Source organism: Rhinolophus hipposideros, assembly GCF_964194185.1.
Source record: "Rhinolophus hipposideros genome assembly, chromosome: 7".
NCBI classification, from domain to species: Eukaryota; Metazoa; Chordata; class Mammalia; order Chiroptera; family Rhinolophidae; genus Rhinolophus; species Rhinolophus hipposideros.
The window spans coordinates 13,347,884-13,370,798 of NC_138053.1; the positions used below are offsets into that span (position 1 = coordinate 13,347,884).

Genomic DNA, 22,915 nt, shown 5'->3' on the forward strand with positions numbered 1-22,915 from the left:
GTTACCTTTGCTTGTACCTTATGGGAATCTCAAACTTAGAGCATGTTCTAGGCAGCCAGTTCTCTACTTTTGCTCTTCTAGACTGATCCCTCTAATCTCCACTCTCAGAAGTACCACGTCTGTGTGTGTGTGTGTGTGTGTGTGTGTGTGTGTGTGTGTGTGTGATGAAATGATAGTGTTGAGGAGAGAGTGGATGATATGCCAGTGAGGAGACAGTAAGAGTGCCAATAAGAGAATCTAAAACAAGAAATGTGGATTATCAGATTCCAAAGTCTAACTGGACTGTGCTAAGCCATAGTTCCATTGTGCTTCATCATGCAATTTTTCATGGTCTGAAAAACTGTTCAGTTCTTTAGTGGAATGCCCCAACACAATGTGAATGTGAGACAAGGACTGAAAATATATATTGACTAATTACTGTTACTTGGCTGCTGTAGTCTTGATGTTAGAACAGGAAAGATTATCATCTTCTATTTACTTGTATTTTTATTTTCGTTCTATGTAATGAAAATAAATGCATCTATATAATGATGCAAGGTTGATAACAATTACTATCAACCTCATATGGGGTATTTTAATTATTAAAGTGATAACATCCTAAGAAGTACTATAGATATGAAGCAAAGAGAGTAAAGTAAGATATATTTAATAAATAACTTACCGCAGCAGATTTCACTTTCCTTGCAAAACAAATTAATCGTATAGTGAACTTCTTTTCCCTTCATATTATGTGACCAAGTCTTTACTGAAGAATTTCAGGACCTATCAGTTAGAGTGTAAGCTTAGATATGTGTAAGAGACCCGCATTAACAATGTCCTAAATATTATAAAAGTTTACTTCTCTGGGTTTGTAAAAACCTGGAGGCTGATGGCCTGAATCTTAGCATGTTGGCACCTTTTCAAAAGGTCATTCAGGGACACAGCTTTCTGCTATCTTGTGCCTCCACTATCCATGATGTGTTAGCCTTGTTGGTGTGGTCCAGGATAACTTGCTATTTTGTCCACAGCCTGGGCACCCTCCTTCCCTTTAAAGGTATATCCCCAGAATTACACATATTACTTCCCCTCAAATTCTATTGTCTAGAACTTAGGCCCGTGGCCATGCATAGCTATAAGTAAAACTGGGAAATAGTTCTTCTGGGTGGCCATGTACTAAGTAAAAACCTAAGCGCTCTATTCCATCCAGCACTGGCAGGATACACACTCTTCTTAAGCGCCCACAGAACATTCTCCAGGATAGATCATAGGTTAGGTCACAAAACACATCTTAGCAAACTTGAGAAAGCTGAAATCACAGCAATTATGTTTTCTGACCATGATGATATGGAACTAGAAATCAATAACAGGAGGAAAACTGGAAAATTCACAAATAGTTGGAAATTAAACAACACACTCCTGAATAACTGAGGGGTCAAAGAAGAAATTAAAAGGGAAAGAAAAGATATCTTGAAATAAATGAAAATGGAAACATAGCATACCAAAACTTCTAGGCTGCAGCAAAAGCAGTTAAGAGAGTGAAGTTTATAGCAACAATTACCTACATTAAAAAACCCCCACAAAGATCTCAAATATACAACCTAACTTTACAACTCAAGGAACTAGAAAAAGAAGACTACTCAATGGGGAAAGAATAGTCTTTTCGATAGATGGTGTTGTGAAGACTGGATATTCACATGCCAAAGAATGAAGTTAAACCCACCACTGACAGAAATTAACTAGAGATGAACTAAAGGCTTAAACATAAGCCCTGAAGTCTTAAAACTCTTAAATGAAAACATAGGGAACAAAAGCTCCTGGACATTGGTCTTGGCAATGATTGTTTGGATATGATACTAAAAGCATAAAAAATAAATGCAAAAATCAATGTTGAACTACTTCCAACAAAAATCTTCTGCACAGAGAAAGAAACAATCAACAAAATGAAAAGGCAACCTGTGGAATGGGAGAAAATATTTGCAGGGGTTAATATCTAAAATAAAGAGAGAACTCATGCAACTCAACAGGAAAAAAATATGATTACTATGTGAGCAGACATTTTTCCAAAAGAAGACATACAGGTGGCCAACAGGTACATGAAAAGTGTTTACCATCACTAATCATCAAGTAAATGTAAATCAAGACTACAATGAGATATCACCTCACAACTGTTAGAATAGCTGTGATTAGGAAGACAAGAGATAACAAGTGTTGGTGAAGATATGGAGAAAAAGGAACCCTTGTGTACTGTTGGTGGGAATGTAAATTGGTGCAGCCACTATGGAAAACAGTATGAAGATTCCTCAAAAATTAAAAAATAGAACTACCATATGACCCAGTAATCCCACTTCTGGGTATATATCCACAGGACATGAAATCAGGATCTTTCAGAGAAATCTGCACTCCCATGTTTATCGTAGCATTAGTCACAATAGCCAAGATATGAGAGATGAATGGATAAAGAAGATGTGAGACACACACACAGACACAGAAAGGAATATTTTCAGCCATAAAAAGAAGGAAATCTTGCTATTTGTGACAACATGGATGAAGCTTGAGGGCAGTGAGTGAAATGAGTCAGACAGGAAAAGACAAACACTGTATAATCTTTCTTACATGTGGAATATAAAAAATCCTAAGTCATAGAAGCAGAGAGTCAGATGGTGGTTGCCAGAGACTGGGGGAAGGGTGTATGGAAAAGGGGAGACATTGGACAAAAAGATACAAACTTCCAGTTATAAGAGAAATAAGTTCTGGGGTACTGTGTACAGCCTGGTGACTATTGTTAAAAATGTTGTGTTGTATACTTACTAAGATAGTAGATCTTCAATGTTCTTATCATAACAGCATAATTCTGTGAGGGAGGTGAAGGGAGTTGACTAGTGTTTTTGTGGTAAACATTTCACAATATGTATGTGTATGAAATTATCCAATCGTACACATTAAACTTATACAATGGTATGTGTCAATTTTATCTCAGTAAAACTGAAAAGGAAAAAAGGAAAAAAAAAGAAACAAACACACTAAGAGTTATTTTTAATGTTGGAGGAGGAAATGATACGGGGAACAGTTAGCAGTGTTCTCCACAGGGGCCATATTTGGCACAGGGTTATATCACATCATAGCATAGCACAGCACAGCAGAAAATGTGAAAATTACATTAGTAATACCTGATCTTGAAATTCTTTGCAGTATTCCATCCAGCAGGGAATTTTCTCCGGTCTTCTATTCCAGGTTTACCATTCAATTGTGTTTCAGGAACCTCTAACATTCCCCTTTTCGTCTTCTCTTTGGCTCTATATCCTTATTTTCCAACCTGCAAATTTTTCCTTTTTTTTATAATTGAGAGAGCATTTATCTGTCCCTTTGCCTGATGCTAGAATAATGGCTTCAAAGACAACTGTTACAAAGATCAAACTGATAATCTAAATAAGTGAAGTGGACCAGCTATGAGGCAGGAGGGAGTAGTGGAGACAGTGATAGATTAGAGGGTGTGTGCCCTGTTTACGGCGAAACTAGCTTACTCAACTCTGGAAATGGTGCCATTCTAGATTACAGTCCAGGTGGCCACATCTCCTAGCTTTACAGGGGAGCTGAAAGTTTAAATTCTTACTCGTAAGTTAACTTTTTCTTATATTTAAGTCCTGAAACTTGTCAGAGCTAACATTATCTTTGCTTTAAAGATGAAGTAACTGAGGCTCAGAAAGTTTAAATTCCTTGCCTAAATATTATAACAAAAATGAGGTGGAAGTGAATCAAGGATTCATATCTTCTCACACCTTGCTCAGGGCACTTCCTGGTCACTTCAGTCTTTTGAGAACTGTGACTAGTTTAAATATATAATACAGTGTGAAATCTCAGCCCTCAAGCCCTCAAGAAGTACTTGAAAATCATTAAAAACTCATTTCAGTTTCCTGAGACGTAAACATTATTGTGCTGTTTTATAGAAAGAATAAAGAGATTCCGGCTCAGTCATCCTGGGACTGTTGTCAGTTCCAAATTGTGTTTCTTGCCTTTATATTTCCCAGTTTGATACTCCACCAACTAGAATTTTATATGTTCATTGTTATTCTCTGCTGTGATTCTAAATGTAGCACTTCTTTGATAGGAGAACTCACTTTAAGCATATAGGGACAAGTCCTTGAATCTCAGAGAAGGGAAATTAAGACTTGTCTTTGCATGTGATAATTATGAGAGGAATGCATGACCTAAAGCAAATAATGTGCATATTCAGAAGAATTTTGAAATAAAATGAATGCATACACATGGCGAAAACAAACAAAACCAAGGGACGCACAAGAGATGTCTTAGCCTGGATTCCCGCTGTCAGTTGATTCTGAGATAAGGGCCTCTGGGAAGGTGGGTTATTTTGGAGGTAATTATGCAGAGAAGGGAGAGAGTGGGAAGGTTTAAAAAGGAAAGAAGAAAAGATATTATAAAGGTGTTAGTGAGTTGGTCCCCACTGCGGGCAGCTGCAGCTGGACCACACAAAGATCTTACGAGGAGTGTACAGCACGCCTCTCAGAATGACATATTTGACGATTGCCTGGAGAAGCTCTGACCATGATGTCCACACTCCACAGGTTGCACATGGATGCATGGGACGGCCTCCCGCTGGCATGCCGCTTTGTATCAGCTTCACACGAGCCCTGGAGGATCAAGGAAAAGCCTTGCAGGTGGCGTGCACTGCAGGTAAGGAGCCACCAGTGTGAGATGAGTTGAAGCCTGCACAGTGATCAGCATGGCTCGGCTGGAAACAAAGGTGAGGCCAAGCATCTCTCAGCCTGTGCACACATGGTGTCTGAGGCAGCGGCTTGAAAACAAGAAGAGCTCTGCCCCATTTCGCTATTCTGGTCTTTAGTCTTATGGTGGGTGGGACATCATGTAAGTCTTAATACTATAAATATTTCCCTATTTCTCAATTTATCAAATTTATGCACCACTACTTCTTCCTCTGCGTTGCTATTATTTTCAGTTATTTTACTGGTATTGTTGTAGTTTTAAATAATATACTCAAAAGCATGATTTCTTCTTTTATTAGTCAACAGTTAATTTTTTTGACTTCTTAATAAGTAAGTTGATATTTTTTTGATTGTTGCCTTCATCTGGATCACTCCATATTTGCCTCCAGCAGTTGACAGCTATACCATTTATTTTTTTGAGTATCAAGGATGATAGCCTATACATTCTGTTTTGTGTTCTTAATTAAGTTACAGGTGCTTTCTCTATAGTTAGATTCTAAGAGTTGATAATAAATTGAATTAAACTATTTTGCCTATATAAATATTATTTTATGCAAAGCCGAAAGATATGCTAGAATTATATTTTTCTCAACTAATCCAAAATCATGACCCTTGTACAACTTGAAAAAGACTATTTCTAGCATTAAGGTCCAAATGAGTTCTTTTTCTTACATGCCATCAGGATCTGAAAATCATGCCATATCGACTTCAGTGTGTGTGTGTGTGTGTGTGTGTATGCATGTGTGCATGTAGGCATGTGTATTTCCCTGGAGTTTCTAATTGCCTTTCATTTCTTCTTGTTGAAAGAAAAATAAACCTTAGTCACCATATCACTTCCAGTTTCTTAATCATTCTATCTATGGAATGGCATTTATCCCATACATTTTTTTTTTTTTGAAGATCTTTTTGGTGCTGTTTTCTTGATACAATTTTGACCAATTGTGTTTTGTACTTATTCTATTTTAAAGGGCGTGAGGTTATATTTAGTGTACTCTGTCTAACATTTCTTGGCTCTCACATTTTCCTTTTTTTGATTTTGACTGAGTTTGTGTATTTCAGTATGTTCTCAAATAACTCAGAAACAGTTTTGGCAAGAAGTCTTATATCTCTTAATATGTTTGAAAATGCCTTCTATTTGCACTCATGTTTGATTGATAGTACTGCTGGTATGGGAGTCTAGTTCACAATAACGTTTCCTCAGTTCTTTGAAAATACTGCCCCATTGTCTTCTTGTATAAAGCTTTCTAAATGAGAAGTCTAATTCCACCCTAATTCTTATTCTTGTTCTTTTTTTGTTGTTGTTTTCTGCATGCACTCTCATTCCCCAAACTCTACTCTGGAAACTTTTAGTATCTTCTATTTCTTTACCCTTGAATTTCTGACATTTAAAACAAAACATCTTCTAATTAATTGCCTAATAGCAGTTTTTTATAACAGGATTCTTGTTCATGAATCTATTTTTTGATCTTTGCTCGAGAATTTTTTTTTTATACCAGCCAGAATGCACCATAGCCTGAATCTTCTGTGCCCCTCATTTACATACTATCTTAGCAAATGATAACAGCGCTGAGGAAATTTCTGGACTTGGTGCTGTGAATGCACCGTAGTCTTTATGTCAGGATATTTGATGCTTACTGTTAGAGTGGGTTTGTCAGTTGAAGACTGGATAACTTTAGTCCTTGGACTAGTTCTTTTTGGGATACTTTTACTCAATATATGAATATTATGTCAAAGACCGAAAGCATTAAGGTGTTAACCTGCAGAATGAACCTCCAACTTAACCCAGTGGAGGTTCCAGAACCAGCCTGATATCCATTTTTAGTCTATAACCAAGCCTCAAATGTATCATAATTTTATTTATTCTTCTCAAAACTGAAATAAATTTTAGTTTTTAATGAGAAAAACAAAAGCTATAAGTCTGTTTTCAATGAATTTGCCTGGCACTCAGAAGACCCCCGTCGTGTGAAGATTTATGACTTTCCATGGCTCTGGGACATTTACTTACTTTTTTTTTTTTTTTTTTCTTCATAAAAACGTGATGCAGAGTCAACACTCACACCAGTAGACTTAACTTTCTCCAGTCGGTTTATTCAACCTGTTTAGAGATGATTTCTCTTATTGTTTGCTTGGCCTACAAATTACCACCATGGGTTGCTGTTGCTCTGCATATGGGGAGGGAAGGAAAATGATGTTGGTTTTACTTCTTTAGCTTCCCCGTTTTAATTCTTGCCTCTCACTCCTTCTGAGCTTGGGGTCTCTGGAAAGAAGCAGGAAGACTGAATCCTACTCCTATTACAGCCTCAATCTAACCTTATCCCTAAGTTCTTTCACTCTCTTTCAATAAGCATACTTCCCCCAATTTCTACCTTCCAGAAATTTGTTGAACTCTCTAGAGTGCTATGGTCCTCCTCCCATTCTAATCCTCTCACTTGCTTGGTTTAGTTCCCTCTTATATTCCTTTGAGGTTATTTTAATGGCATCTCCTGAGGAAGCTTAAGGAATGTCTATTTTTATTTTTGTTTAAATTTCTTAATACAAAGCTTAACCCTTTCTTCCCTGTGCTTGGTTTTATCTTGGAAAACACTGAGTTAATATGAGTTTTCACTACGGTCTTGATAATAGAAATATGGGTATTCACTCCTGAGAGAGAAATAGATGTGATGTTTATGAAAATGACTGATACCTTTTCTAATTGTTTCTTTTTCATAAAATAGTAACAAAATACTTTCACACCTCCTTCAAAAGAGTTGATATTCTTTTAGTGCCTGGGAATATTTTTGATGTTTAAGCTCAGTGTAAACGGAGAGAAAATGTAAAATTAAACAGTAATGTTTTACAGAAGTTATTGTTATGTGGTGAGCCTGTTTTTCTGTCAGCTGGGAATCTTGTGTAGATAGTAAATCCCCATCAGTGATTTAGCATGTATAAAACACATCAATCTTTTTTATTATATTTTGTGAGCCTTGACATTTATGATAATTTCCCCATATCTACTTAAAACTCTTTCTCTTATGATTGCATTATTAAAGTGGATTTTTTGCCCTTGTTGGCTTATCTCATTAGCATGTGTTTATCATATATTTTCAGGGTAATTACCATTTTGGAATAATGCGCACGACATTAAATAGATTCCCTAGTTTTCAAAGGTGTCAAGATAAAGGCAGCTGCTTTCACCCCTCCCATCTCTAATCCCCATCCCCTTGAAAGACTACAAAAGACATTTTAATTTCTTGTCACTTGGGTCAATTGGATAATGGCAAGGATAATATGCCCCTCTCCCCCCACTGTGTGTCCACAGTTGGTCCTGGAAGGAAAAAGAAACACACTGTAGAAATGTGATGGCTGCACACATTTCTACAATATTCTAATTTTCAATGCCTCTGTTTCTTGTCCATCAATCTGTGTTCTGATTTTTGGATTTAAGAAATTACAGTATCCTAATTGCTATTTGTACACAAGGGAAAAATCTCATGTTTTCTCATCCTTTCTTAGAGCGAGAGTTTGATGTGAAAGTACAATTTAGGGAAGGGATCTTCTTTACAGTGTTTTCGTTGTTAATGTTCCATTAGAAATCTTGGGTTAGTTTATTGTGTAGCATAAATCATAGAGAATACTTTCAGCATGTACAATAGATATGAATTACAATTCTGTTAGAGGCACAGTACTTGAAGAATAGAATTTAAAAATTCTAATGATCTATCTACTGCATAAGGATGAGAATATCTGCAATTTGAAATATATTAGCCTTGTTGGTATAATAATATTTAATAATTATATTCATTATGATATTTTGAATTCTTGCAGAAGTCCACAGTATATGTAAAGCTTTCCAATTTAGTGGTTTTAAAAGCAAGATGAGAAGAGTGGAATGGAAGACTAAATATTCATTCAGTAAATTTCTGCCAAAGGCCTGCTGTATTCTAGGCAGTCTGTTAGGTACTGGAAATATAGCGGCAAGTATTGTATCTTGCTTCCAAAATTTATAGTCCAGTGGAGCAGAGAGATGAAATAAAAGTAGGACAATAAGAATAATCACAAAATTGAAAATGAAGTGAAGAAAACAATAGTTAATATTTACTAAAGTAGCCAGGGTGCAAATTAATTTTAAATAGAGTGATCTGGGAAAGGCTGTCTAAAGAAATTAGATTTAAGCAGAGATATGAAGATGGAGAAGGAGTTTTCCATGTCAGAGGCATATGAAAAGGCTGGGAGGCAGGGCTGAGTTTGAAATTTTGGTGGACTTATCAGAAGCTTTTTGGTTAGTACCAATGAGTAATGGGGGAGAGAAGAAGAGGATAAAACCATAGTAGAGAGCAGGGAACTCATGAGACGGGATTTTGACAGGCTGAATATACAAATGGACAATGGCCAGATCATACAAGGTTTGACAATTAAGTTCACGAACTTGTTGCAACGATGTAGCTAACCTTTTTTTGCTATCAGAGGGATTATTCATTATAAATTTGTACCAACTGGACAGACAGTTTACTGGACCAACTGGATAGACAGTAAACCAAGTTTACTATTTGGAAGTGCTGAAAAGGCTGCGTGAAAAAGTTAGATGGCCTGAAATTTTCACCAACAATTCATGGCTCTTGCATCACAACAATGCACCAGTTCACAGGGCACTGTCTGTGAGGGAGTTTTCAGTCAGTAAACAAATAATGGTATTGGAACACCCTCCTTACTCACCTGATCTGGCCCCCAGTGACTTCTTTCTTTACCTGAAGATAAAAGAAATATTGAAAGGAAGATATTTTGATGACATCCAGGACATCAAGGGTAATACAACGACAGCTCTGATAGCCATTCCAGAAAATGAGTTCTAAAATTGCTTTGAAGGGTGGACTAGGCACTGACATCGGTGCATTGCTTCTCAATGGGAGAACTTTGAAGGTGACCGTAGTGATATTCAGCAGTGAGGTATGTAGCACTTTTTCTAGGATGAGTTCGTGAACTTAATTGTCTGACGTCATATATAAAAATAGAACTTTGACCCCAAAACTTGTAGCAATCTGTCCAGGATACCAACCGCTTATATATAATAAACACCCAGGAAGCCAGTCTGCTATGAATCAGACTTGCAGGAAGCCAAATTGCTATTTCTAGTGACAATCCAGGAAGCTAAACGATAACTTCCGTAACAATCCCAAATGGTTGGGACTTGATTAATAACTGACAGCTTCCCTAGTTTTTGTCCCTGCTTCCAACTTAGGACCAACCAGAGGAAGCCAAATATGCACCCTAACCAATGGCATGGGATGCCTCACTACAGTTAGACTGCCTATAGAGTCCCCATGCCCACAGCCTTCAACGAGGCCTAGAAGCCTTCCCTTTTTCCATTAAACTTTCCCACTCCTCTGCCTGTTTGAGTCTCTGCCAAAATGCAAGTGATGTTGGCTGACTCCCATGCTATAGCAAACTCAGAATAAATAGTCTTATTTTTCTCATTTGGTTGGTTTTTGTTATTATTCCACATTTTCGAGGTAACAGTGAGGAGTTTGAAGTGTTTTCTAAGTGCAATGGAAATCCCTGGAAGGACTTTAAACAGGGGAGTGACATGATGTGAATGACCTCTTAAGATCATTTGTGCAGATATGTTCAGAGCAGATTGTATTGGGGCAAGAGAAGAAATGGAGAGACCCATTGGCAGGGTATGGTTATGGTTTGGGTAAGAGGGGATGGGTGAAGACTGATGGCAGCAGTAGAAATAAAGAAAATTGGATGGATATGAAATATATATGTTTGAGGAAAATCATCTGTTTCTAGGCATAGAAGGTAAGCAATGTGATGAGTCACCTCTCTGGAGGTGTAGCTATATTCAAGAGTTATCTATCCAAGCTAATTATTAGAAAGTACAGAGGAGCTAGCATTCACGAATCATGTGGCATCTGAAATAATTCTGTATCAACACGTGAGCGGAATTTTAGGAACTTCTGATTTCCAGGTCCAGTCAGCTTTTTATTCCAAATCTGGAGCTTCCCATGGAAGGGGTCTTACTTTAATACTTCAGCAGAGAAATATGCCCGCTAGCCCTTCTTCTGTGGAACCAGTAATATAAGCCTGTGTTTTAAAGTGGCCTGCAAAATACCAATAAGAAAGCATGAACAGAGAGACAAACTCTCAAACCTTTTTTCTCTACCAAGAGTTAAAAAGAATCTACCTGGAAACCTGAAAACCAGAAAGACTCTCATCTGCATTTCTGCTGTATCTTTGACCTCTGAGGAACTAAATACAGCGTGTTTATTTTCCCATATCGATGTGGGAAGGAAGATTCAGAATGGGAATACGTATGTAAAGAGGCACTGGGAAATGCCATGGGAAATATCAGATAACGTTTTATTGGTTAGAGAATTCATTCAACAAATATTGTGCTAATCCTGTGTGTCAAGCACTGATCTTCACATCAGGGATGTCGTGGTAAATAAGATAGGTTGAATTCCTAATTTCATGGCATTTCTGTACTAATGAATATGTAAGCAGAGAGAAACATAAAAACATGTAAGTAAGTAGATAGATAGGAGATAATTTAAGATAAGACAGAATTGCTGTTCTGGAGCAAGATATTAGGGAGAATTAGTTAGGGTGGGCAGGAAAGACCTAGCTGAGAAGGTGAATACAGTCTATCCACAACATAGAATATAAACTCAGCTAATGAAAGAATGTTTACAGAACGTCCAAAGAGGCTCAACATCATTACTCATCAGTGAAGTGAAATCAAAACTATAAGATACCATTTCACATCCAAAAGAATGGATACAGTTTTAAAGAAAATATATTGAGACTACCCAATGTTGGTGAGGACCTGGTATAACTGGAACTCTCACACTTTGTTGGTGGGGGATGTAAAACGATATAACCTGAAAAAACTCTGAAAAACCTTGTAAAGGTAAATATATACATCTACTCAGTGACCCAGAAATGAAAACATATGTTCACAAAATGACTTGTACAAGAATGTTCATAGCATCCTTAAAAACTGGAAAGAACCCCATGTTCATCAACAGGAGAAAGTATAAATTCACTGTAACATATTCATGCAGTGGAATATTACTGATTAATAAAAAGGGACAAACTACTGATGGTCAACAACATGAATAAATCTTACACACATTAGGTTGAACTAAAGAAGCCAAACACAAAAGAATACATGATGTCTGATTCCATTTATATGAAATCCAAGACCGGGAAAAACTATTTTATGGTAATAAAAATCAGAAAGTTGATACTTCTGAGGTGGTGGTGGTTGTGGTGGTAATTGACTGGAAAAAGGAATGAGGGAACTTTCTGGGAGTGACAATAGTTATGTTTTATATTTTGATTTAAGCTTTGGTATATAAGTATATAAAAATGGCAAAAGTAATTGAGCTGTGCATTTTTATTGTATATGAAACAATCTATTATAATAATACAATACCATAAAGTGAAGTAGGTTTGGAAAAGAAAAAAATGATTTATATGGGGGAAATGCTTGCTATAAATGCTTGTCAATAAATAAGGGAGCTACAAATTTGTGTGTACAGTATGACCTAATCCTAGTCCATGTAAAATGGATAGAAGGAAAAGGACTAGAGGAGATATGCTACAATGTTAATAATCATGATTAACATTACTGCTGGTAGGATTATGGATGATTGTTATTAAGCATGATTGTGATAGGTAGTTGGTTAGTTAATTTAAACTCTGTTAAAGTTAGACGATCAAAAGAAAAATGCATACATACCCTAAATATCTAAACATTTTATTTAAACTTTCAACCAACAAATGTTCATTTATTTTCTAAATACGGGCTTCTTTTCTCTTCTTTTAGTAAAGTTCTGCTAACTGGAAACTAGAGCTCCATATTTTCCTTTTAAAAACTACACTCACTTTGACTTCATTAGTAAAGATTTAAAGAGGTTTGACACCAATCTGAGTGTAGATTATGATTAAGAAAATTATTATACCCACACTTAATTCAATAGCAATTTTTAATTACTTATCTTTAGCCAGTGTTTCCAAAGAACTCAAATTATTTTTATAGACACAATAGCTCTTTATTTTCATGCTCATATTTTCTTGGTTTATGTGACATTTAATTACACTTCATAAACACATTAATAGGTACAGCTGGCATAATCGAGTTTGTGAATAAATAACCTTATTTTGGTAAGCATACAAATCAACCCGTGAGAGGAGACATTGCAAAGATGCCAGACATAGACTTGCCAGCCACAAGCAAACTTTGTATCCCTGGGCGTTAGTCAGTATGTTTTACAGAGAACATGGAGAGTGTTAATTAATCTAGGAAGCCTGTTAAATGGTTATCAGTTAATAGAACTTCTACTAAACTTTTCCAATTTCTCACATTAATCATATCATTTTCTAATCAGAAAAAGCAAGCATTTACATTATTTAAAGTTGATATAATTAGCCATAAGAAAGTTAATAATACAAGTAAAATCATTTAAAAATGATTATGTCAAATGAGTTCTAGGAACATGCAGCAATCTCACAGTTTCAAAATTTACAGAGTTCCTTCAAATATTTTTTCTCTGAATTTTGGGAAAGGGAGACACATAAAGAAGAATGTTGGCAGATTGTCAAGGAGGGGATGTTGAGTTCTGCCCGGAAGACAGCTTTAGGATGATGGCCTTAAGGAAATATGACAACATAGTCTTAGCCCAGGGACGGTCTCTGAATTTGTCCTTGCCTTGGGCCATATCAGAAGGACACACTAGGAAGTAAGAAACGAACTCTGGTAGAAAATAGATTGGTTTTGGGTCCAGAAAGCTGGGGGTTGGCCTCCTCATGCTTCCATTTTGCTTCCTTTTGGACGTCAGGAACTTAATGAGCCTAAATCTTAAACCCCATAATCAGGTATAATTATCCACTTTAGAAGTGCCATTGTAGGGCTAATATAAGATGATTTATCTAAAGAATTTAGACAAGTGCCCAACACACTGGAAATGTTTAAAAACTGTTCTTATTCCCAAATCTTATTCCACTCTAAATATATCTTAAAAGGGTTGTTTGAGGCAAATGGGTGGGACTAGATATTTTATTTGCACTTCTTCATGTGTCCCTGAGAAATGTAGGTGACTTTTCTCATTGCTATAACTTATGAAAACAGGACTTTTTGAGGGGGTGTGAGAAAAGGGAGAGCATGCAGATCTGTTTCATTTCTCTCCTCCTGTCTACCGATCAACTCAATGTGCTGCTGTGGCTTCTGCCTCCACCATTCCCTAAAACTCTCCCTTGGCCATGTATATTTAATGGCTTCCTATTACTAAAACTTATGGACACTTTTAGTGCTTGTCTTCCTTACCTCTTCCTTACATTTGACTCTTTTGATTACCCTTATCTGCCTGACACTTTCTGTTCTTTAGGCTTCTATAACAACTCTTATTTCTGCTTTATTTCCTGTCCTCTTGTGGCTGTATTTTAATCTCCTTCTATAGATAATTCTTTCTTGGCCCGTCTCTTTAATACCTTTATTTGCCAAAGTCCTTTTCTAACCCTCACCTGTTCTTGTTTTTTAAACTGTTCCTCAATGATCTTACCTGTTCCAACAGCTTCAGCAGCTGCATTATTTCTAACAGCACCCAAAGCCTAATGTTAACCAGAGATTAACATTAGAATCAAAATACCTGTATCTCCCTGACTGCTGGGCTTCACAACATAGATATTTCATTGGTAAATTCAAACAACGTGTTCTTATTTCTCAGCTCTATTTTTACCCACCCATTTCAAGTGACATATCAACAAATGGCCATCCAAGACACAAAGCAGACAGTTCTTAATCTTTGACTCAGCAATTGATCAAAGGTCAAATTAATTTACTTCTTTTATACTTACTAACACTACCTACCTTGTTCCCTGTTTCAGGTGTCCACTTCACCTTTCTGTGACTCAGGAATATATTCCGATTCACCTCAACCAATCATTGCCTCACCCTAAACCTTACACTTTTTCATTCTAACTTCCTGTTTGAATAAAAACATTCAAGGGCTCTAAACCTTACTGTTGATTATGTTTCTCAGGTTAAACACATTGACTTTTTTTTTCTTCTGCAGAAGAATTCACGAGATTCAATTATTTAGGAACCTAGTATTGTTATTTGTATTATTTACATTCTGTTTCTCTGTGAGAGTTTACTGGGATTTGTCATACTAAAGTTGATCTCTAAACTCTATCCTGTTTACATATCAAATTGATAGATGTTTGTTGCACAACTAAGTCTAATACCTGTTTCCCTGAAAATAAGGCCTAGCTGGACAATCAGCTCTAATGCCTCTTTTGGAGCAAAAATTAATATAAGACCTGGTCTCATATTATATTTATTATATATTTATATTTATTAGACCGGGTCTGATAGTAAAATAAGACCGGGTCATATGTTAATTTTTGCTCCAAAAGACGCATTAGAGCTGTTTGTCTGGCTAGGTCTTATTTTCGGAGAAACACAGTAATTATTTGTGTAGTTAAAACCAGCAACATTCTTATGGATCCACTATCAATAAAAAAGAGTTTCTAATTGTGACGGATGTTTGTGAATACTTATAGAGTTACAGTATGAGGAGTTTGGCTGTGGAATTTGAATTCATATTTGTGTTTATATACATGTTACTTTAGTAGTTCAGAGCCTCCTTGGCCCAAATCATACCTAATTTGGTTAAAACAAAAACTGGGGTTTGCAAAACAAAAAGAGCACTGTGAAAGACTGTGAATATATGAGTGTTTCTACTTTAGAATAAAGAGCTTGTCAACCAGCTCTGTGGTATCCACACGATTCAAGGTAACTAAAGGTTCTTTGGGCTTGAATGGTGTGACCAAAGGCTGGATCAGACGTAAGGAAGTAAACTATTGAAATGATGGCCCATATTATAGACAAAAATGAAAGAGATATTTGTCTCCTATTTTAATTGTTTTTGACATGAGACACAAATTCTACCTGTATCTCAGTTCTTAATCATTGAGGATTTCAAGAAAGCCTTAGAAAAATAGAATTTTTTTTGACTTTTTTCCTGAAAAATTAAGCTGTAACTTTATTCTCAAAGACAATTTTGCTTTTCATATGAGAAAAAGGGTATTGTTTTGAATATTAGGTTTAATCAATATTAAAAATATCTCAAATACCACAATTGATTTTCCACTTTAAAAAGGATGTCGGGCTTAGCTGCTAAAACAAACAAACAGCAACAACAAAAAAATAGTTTAATTATCTTCAAGTGTCAGTCTGACACTTCAGTGTAATTTGTTTGCTTTTTGGTCATCATGCAGAGATAACCTGTCCCGAGTCCACACATTTTAGTACACTAATTATGTGGAAAATTTTACCTATATTATGTGCTCAATTATTTAAAAGGGATGATATTCATCATTATTATGCATTTCTATGGTGACTTTGTCATTGAAAGCAGACTTGGGTCACCAAAGGGATAACAATTGTCAACATACACATGCAAAATATTTAACCTATGTAATAACAAAATAATACAAATTGAAATGACAATATAGCTTTTCTTCTGTCAGATTATAAAAATGAGAAATATAAAATCCAACATTTGTATACGGTTTAAATAAATGGACATTATTATATATTCCAAGTAGAAGTACATATTAGCGCAATATTTTCCAAGAATGGGCCATAAATACCAAAAGCCTTAAGCTTACTCATATCCTCTAACCCAGAAATCCCACTCCTAGAATTTAGCCTAAGGAAACAACCAGAAATTTGAAAAAATAATCATGCATTGGAAAATAAGGTAATATTATTTATAATTAAAAAAAATTGGAGATGATCTCAAGATTGAATAATAGAGAATAGATCAAGTTATTTATAAAACATCCATAAAATCAAATAACACTATATATGGAATAATATGGTGTAGTAGATAAAAGGATGCACATTTTTGCTTCCTTTCTAATTTTTCTAGTGCTCTGGTTGATTTTTAAGTGGATAAATGGTCATTGGACATACAATGTGTTTTGTGTTTTATCATTGATTAAAAATAATTTGGAGGTTAAAAATCTATGTATCTTTACACCAGTTCCCCCACCTTCACTGTAAATAACAGTCTCTCTTCAGTCAAACAGACGTAAGCATCTCCTACATGTGCTCCTATGAACACTATTACAGTGAAAGTCAAAAGGTGTGTCTCAGACTACAAGTTATATATTCAGAGATAATATACATTTCTATTTTATGTATTGATGATCAACCTTCCTCACCAGCCTCCACCTGATGAGCAGGAAAATAAACGTAACTTAATGTTGAATCTGTTCTAAACCGTGAATCTAATAATTTGACCAATCTCTTTGGTAGTTTCAGTCTCTTTAACAAATGCTCAGTGTTTCAGATTTCTCTCTATCCTCCCCAACTCTTCTACGAGATGACTCCATGTGGGAGGGAGTCTTTATGCCATGTTATGGAAGGACTAGAGCCTGAGACTGCCGAGCCCCTGGTTCCGTAGCATACTAAAGCTCATAAACCAGCAAAGCCAAGTGTCATGGAAACAGAAGCAATTTTTTTCGTGAGTCATTAAATGCTATAGAGATAGGTGACTCAATCATTTGAGTCATTGCATTAGTCTACGTATTTACCCAAGACTTATGGAAGCATATGTGGATAAAATGCTTTGTATGTGAGTATTCTGAGTAGCTTTATTCATAAAAGTAAAAAACTGGAAACAACTCAATGACCTATATTAGGTAAATAGATAAATAAATCATGATATATACATGCCATGAAATACTACTGAATTTCATATAAATGAATGAACTGCTGAGTCATGCAACAACATGGATGAATTGTACAAACATTACGTTGAGCAAAATAAATCATACAGAAAGGAGTATATATTGTGTGATTTCATTTATATGAGGTACTGAAACAGGCAAAACTAATCTAAAGTAATAAAAATCACATTAGTGGTTGTCTGTGATGGCTATGGGGAGATGGACGGCAAACAAGTACAAATAACTTTTTTGGGGGGTAGACAAGTTACGTATCTTGATTGGGATGTTGGTTACAATGACATATATATTTGTCAAAACTCATCAACCTGTACACTTAAAAGCTGAGGAATTTATTACACCTAAATTATACCTTAATAAAGTTGATTTAAAAACAAATTCTGCACACTGGGATTTCTCCCTTTTTCCTATCATTCAAGGTTACCCATGAGTGGGGCTATAATTACTACAATAGTATATTTCCAGCTGATGCCAACATTTAATAAAGTACCATCTGCAAACAAGGCTTGAGTGATTTTCTTTCTAGTCCTAGAGATTTTCCCCCAAGGCCCTATGTGTGGATTTAGGGAAAGACAACTGTGAGGCAGGCACAATGGGAAATGGATCCATCTGCTCATGCAAAATATTTACGCCTTCCTGACCTCCGCAAGCCTCATCTTGCATATATTACTTATACTTGGTAATGAGAAACTGTTGGGCATTCAGAATTTTCTGGGTTGATGCATCAGATAACACCAAGTTCAGATGAGTATGCAGAACATAAGTACCATTTACTCCTGCCCTGTGGGCATGTGTTCAATTTCTAGTAGGACCGTTGGCAGCCAGACATCTTTAAAAAAAAGAAAAGAGCATAACTGTTTCAAAACCCAGGTGTCACTGCTCTGATTCCTTTATCCAGTTTTGCAACAGCCTCCATACAGCATTTCAATCTGCCTCAGAGACTTTAAGCACAATCGGGGCTTCACGGTCATCAGGAAAAACTAGCAAAGCTATTTGCACTAGATAGCTTTCTCTTGCTCTAGGATATGCTCCTTTGGGTTATTCAGCAAATAGTATCAAGCGTCATCCCTGAATCTGGCATTTATTGTTTCTAAAACTCAAAGAGGCTTTTACATTTCTGTGACACTTAGAAGTAGACGGTAAAATGTGTCACTTCTGGATACATAGGAACTTCAATATGATGTCAGGCCTTGACTTTTCTTTAAAATTATCTCCTGAATTCTAGAACATGTGTCAATCCAAGGTGTCTACAGTACCTGCTGCCTCCTACTCTCCAAATCCTATCTATGTGATGCCATCAGTATGGTAGAACAATATAATATTGTATGAGAAATGAGATGATTGAGGTTTTTACAAACTGAATTATGACATATAGCCAGAGAACTGATCAATGTTGATAATCCAAACCATATTGTCTCTTTATATATTTTCCCCCTCTGGATCAATAGCTATGTACCATTTTCTAGGGCCTGTGTGCATTTCTGCCGGTAGTGACCTCATCTTTCTTCACAACAAATAAAGTTTATACAATAATCCACTGTATAAATTTTGTGTCACAGGGCCCATACATAGGCTTTTCCCTCATATGCACCCCTATGCCAGAAAGGGAGGCTAACCCTGGCATTCATGAGGCTAGCAGGCAGGCGACCAGGGTGGCCAGCCAACTGCATCGTACCAATGACCAATTTATGTTCTATGGCTCCCTAATCTGGAGTACACAGACACATGACTCAAGTGGGGTGAATGTAAGTGGCACATCTCACTGTTATTTTTAGTGATTCACAAACATTTTGCTTTTGTCTCTATAACCCTTGGCTTTGCTGATGTAGGGTACGAAGGAACCCAGTTGGGGACCAATCTCAAGATCCACAACTCTTGTACCCTACAGCCTCCTCTTCAGGAAATATTCTAAGACTGGCTTAATATCTGAAACCCCAAAGTCAGGGGAGAAGTAATGGGTTAAAACCCGAAGAACTGTCTTTTTGCTTGTAGCAGAGCATTTTAGTTCTCCCATAGATCTACTTGCTCTGCATCTTTACATAATTCTAGGAAGATGGAATGCTGGATATTTTAGTTCACAGAAGAATATTAAAAGCAGCAAGTCAAAAGAAGGGAAGAGATACTGAAAACAACACACTAATGACATGAAGAAAGGGAAGAAAATCGGTAATCTAACAGCAGACTAGAAAAATATTACTGATACAACGTAAGAATTAAAAATGTTTCACATAGATTTTCTGTGTGTTCTAAATGCTCTGCAGTGATTAGTTATTGCTGTTATGGATATACATAAGAAAAGTATTAGAGAAGGTTTCCCAAAAAGGCTTCTGAGGTAATTCAAATTTAGGAACTTATCCTTTAGTTGTTATTGGGAAATATAGAGAATAATACAAAAAGAACATTGATAATTATGATCTTGAAATATAAAGCACCAATTGAATTTCATTTATCATATTCTGGGTAAGGTGTCATAAAGGGTAAAATAGATTTTCAGGTGTTTTGTTCAAGAGAAGTTCTTTTAAATATTTTTGAAGTTTAAGATATATTTTTCTTTTATTTGTAAATGTGGTTACGTGAAAAAGTTCATTCTGCAATGATATTGGATAAACAGAGTATGACTGTATTTATTAAATTCTTAATGGTCTGTACTTTATATACATGTAATTTAAAAATTTTTTGGCAACACCATAATTTTCTAAATAGATCAAGGACAAAATAGAAAAGGTACTTCAGTAAAATTCATTTGACTCAGGTGTGTTGTTCAGCCTGGTGAAGGTAGAATGGCGTGCTCTCTTGTATGAGAGGGCCACGGTAGATTAGGTGTGGATGGAAAATGGTCTGGGTTTCAGAAATTGGCTGGAGAAGAAGGGAGATGTATCCCAAACAAAGAACAGGCCTTACTCACTGCCCTCTATTTGGGGGGCAAAGTAGGGATTGAAGTCATGAATGCCTCTAAGGTATTCCGCCTAATGGGCTATGGGAGAGAGAAGACTGGAGGGCAGCCAGTTTTAAGAACATTATGAGATCAGCTTCAGTTTGAAGTGAGGGAGCATTATCCAAAGAGAAACATCAAGAAGGAAACTAAGGATGGAGGGCTAGAGATGTGTAGGATGTGTGAAAAACAATAAGGTTCATTAGATGAAATGGGAAGAGTTATTCTGAACAAAAGGCTGGACTAAAAGGAGTGTGGGCAGCTCTCTAACTCTCTTTATAAGCTCCTGGGCATAGGGAAAGGAAGGTGAAGGATGATGTCTGTACACGACAGGGAAGAAGGAAGTTACATCTAGACCTGAGAGAGGCAGGATCCTGAATGCAATGGAGACGAAAGGTGGCAAGTCGGGGCTGACCATCAGTCCTTTCCAAGCACCCCACTCAACACTGAGTGATCATCATTTTAACTTAGGGGCTACTCTGTCTGGGATCCTGGGAGGAGAAGAGCAGTAGAAGAAAAGCCGTCTTCCCAGCCTCCTTCACTCTGACTTTGGTGAGTGCTCGGCTAAGAGACTTTGAGGCTTACTTACACTAGTTACTGGAACCTCTTCCACCTCCCCTGATGGATACTTTTGACACATATGTTATAAACTAGGGACTACCTGTGCTACAGAGAAATGCTGTAGATGCAATTCTTGATCATCTCAGTCCAAAACTGATGAGAGGAACAATTGTGGTAAAATCTTAAATCACTTATCATTGGTTCTTAAACCAAAATGGGCCTAAAAAACAAACTGTTTTTCTGTTCTCCTAGAAATGTGGCAAACTTATTTGGTGGTAAAATCTGACCTGAATTCTTGTGAGGCTATTTATAATCTATTTTTTCATTTGAAAACCAAAATTGTGTGAACATTTACACGTTTCCTGGTAGAAATTATACTATTTGTTAAAGAAGGGCCACCCTAGCCCCCTCTAGTGGTGTTGCACATAACTATATCAGTACCAGATTATGTTTCCAAAATGCTGAAATGATTCTGAATGCTGAAATACTTCTGTCTCTGAGGATTTTGGAGGAGAAGTTGTGGACTTGTAATTTATAGCTTTCAGCTGCATCACCACAATTCCTTATTGTTATTGGGTGGAAATAGACAGGTGACCTGTTATTTTTGGAAAGGCCAAGCGATTATCTATCTCTCCATCTATCTATCTATCTATCTGTCTGTCTGTCTGTCTGTCTGTCTGTCTGTCTGTCTATCTATCATCTACCTATCTATTAGTCTCCACCTCCCTTGAGCTCTAGATTTGAGTTTGGTCTCACTGAAAGAGGAGGGAATCCAGCCAACCCATTCCTGAAGTCAGTTCTTTTAGCCCCTTATGAAGTCTGCCAGTGTCATCAGAGGTGCTCATTCCAACCAGAGAACAAACTACTGGGTCTGCAAAAGGGAATTTGGAATCATAAAGGAATTGTGTTTCGACTCCCTGGGATGCACATTCCTTTACCTGTACCTCTTTCACGTATATAAGGACTGTCTGCTTGGATGTTTCCCCTGCTCCCCAAAGCTAGTATTCCTCCACACAGTGTTACATATAGCCTTTCTATGCCCTCCTTTCATCTGCTCTCAAGGATAGAATTTTATCAGTCTGTGTGAGTGTGTCTTTTTTGTTTTGTTTTCTCTGAAAAGCATCTCTAAAGAGCATGTATGATGTCTGGGTACTTGGCAGTACCATAAGCAGCAAGTGGTTATAATGGAGAAGCTTATCTTCCGAGTTGTCATTTTCTGTAACTCTCTATGAGAATGACACTGCACAACACTAGATCTGTTAGAAGTGAGCAATCCACATCTCTCTTTTCAGCAGCCTGGGAAGAGCACCCTGCAAACCCTGGCATTGTACTGGAATAGCCAAAATGCAGCCGCTCCTGCCTTCTGCAGCTGGGGAAGTTTGGAGTAATGAAATATCTGAGAAAAATATGCCCAGAATTGAACAAAGGTTTGAACTTCACACATGAATGAGTAAACATTTACCCAAGATCAATAACAGTTCAGCAAACCTGTGAGAAGCACTCCACCATGCTTTTAGACAGCTCCATCAAGGATGTTGTAGATCATAATAAAATACATTAATGGATGTGTTAGGAACATGTCTTTTATCCACCTGTAGGGAGGAGTGTGGTGTGCTAGGTATCCTGTCGGTACCATGCTACCATGTTTCCCCCAAAATAAGACCAAGTCTAATATTAGGTTTTGCTCCAAAAGACACATTAGGGCTTATGTTCAGGGGATGTCCTCCTGAAAAATCATACTAGGGCTTATTTCCCGGTTAGGTCTTATTTTTGGGGAAACATGGTAGGTCTGTGCATTGCATCATCTGTCACTATTCTGAATATTATGGCACATTTTATAAGCACGATAACACTTACGTTTCAGACCTGCATGATGATGTTTTATTGTCCCTATAATTTGAAGTCTAAATTTACACCTTTGCAGTTTTATGAAATACATTGTTTGCTTCATCTCTGTGATGTGTCT

General features: G+C 36.7%; 1 pseudogene across 1 annotated transcript in view; it reads left to right on the forward strand.

Annotated features, from left to right (window-relative positions):
* The first annotated feature begins 4,595 nt into the window (after nt 1-4,595).
* LOC308499494 (small ribosomal subunit protein uS2-like) overlaps nt 4,596-22,915 on the forward strand; it is a 101,672-nt pseudogene continuing 83,352 nt past the window's right edge. The window contains exon 1 of the transcript in view: nt 4,596-4,668. The product of the transcript in view is annotated as a small ribosomal subunit protein uS2-like (transcript). The remainder of the gene's footprint in view (nt 4,669-22,915) is intronic.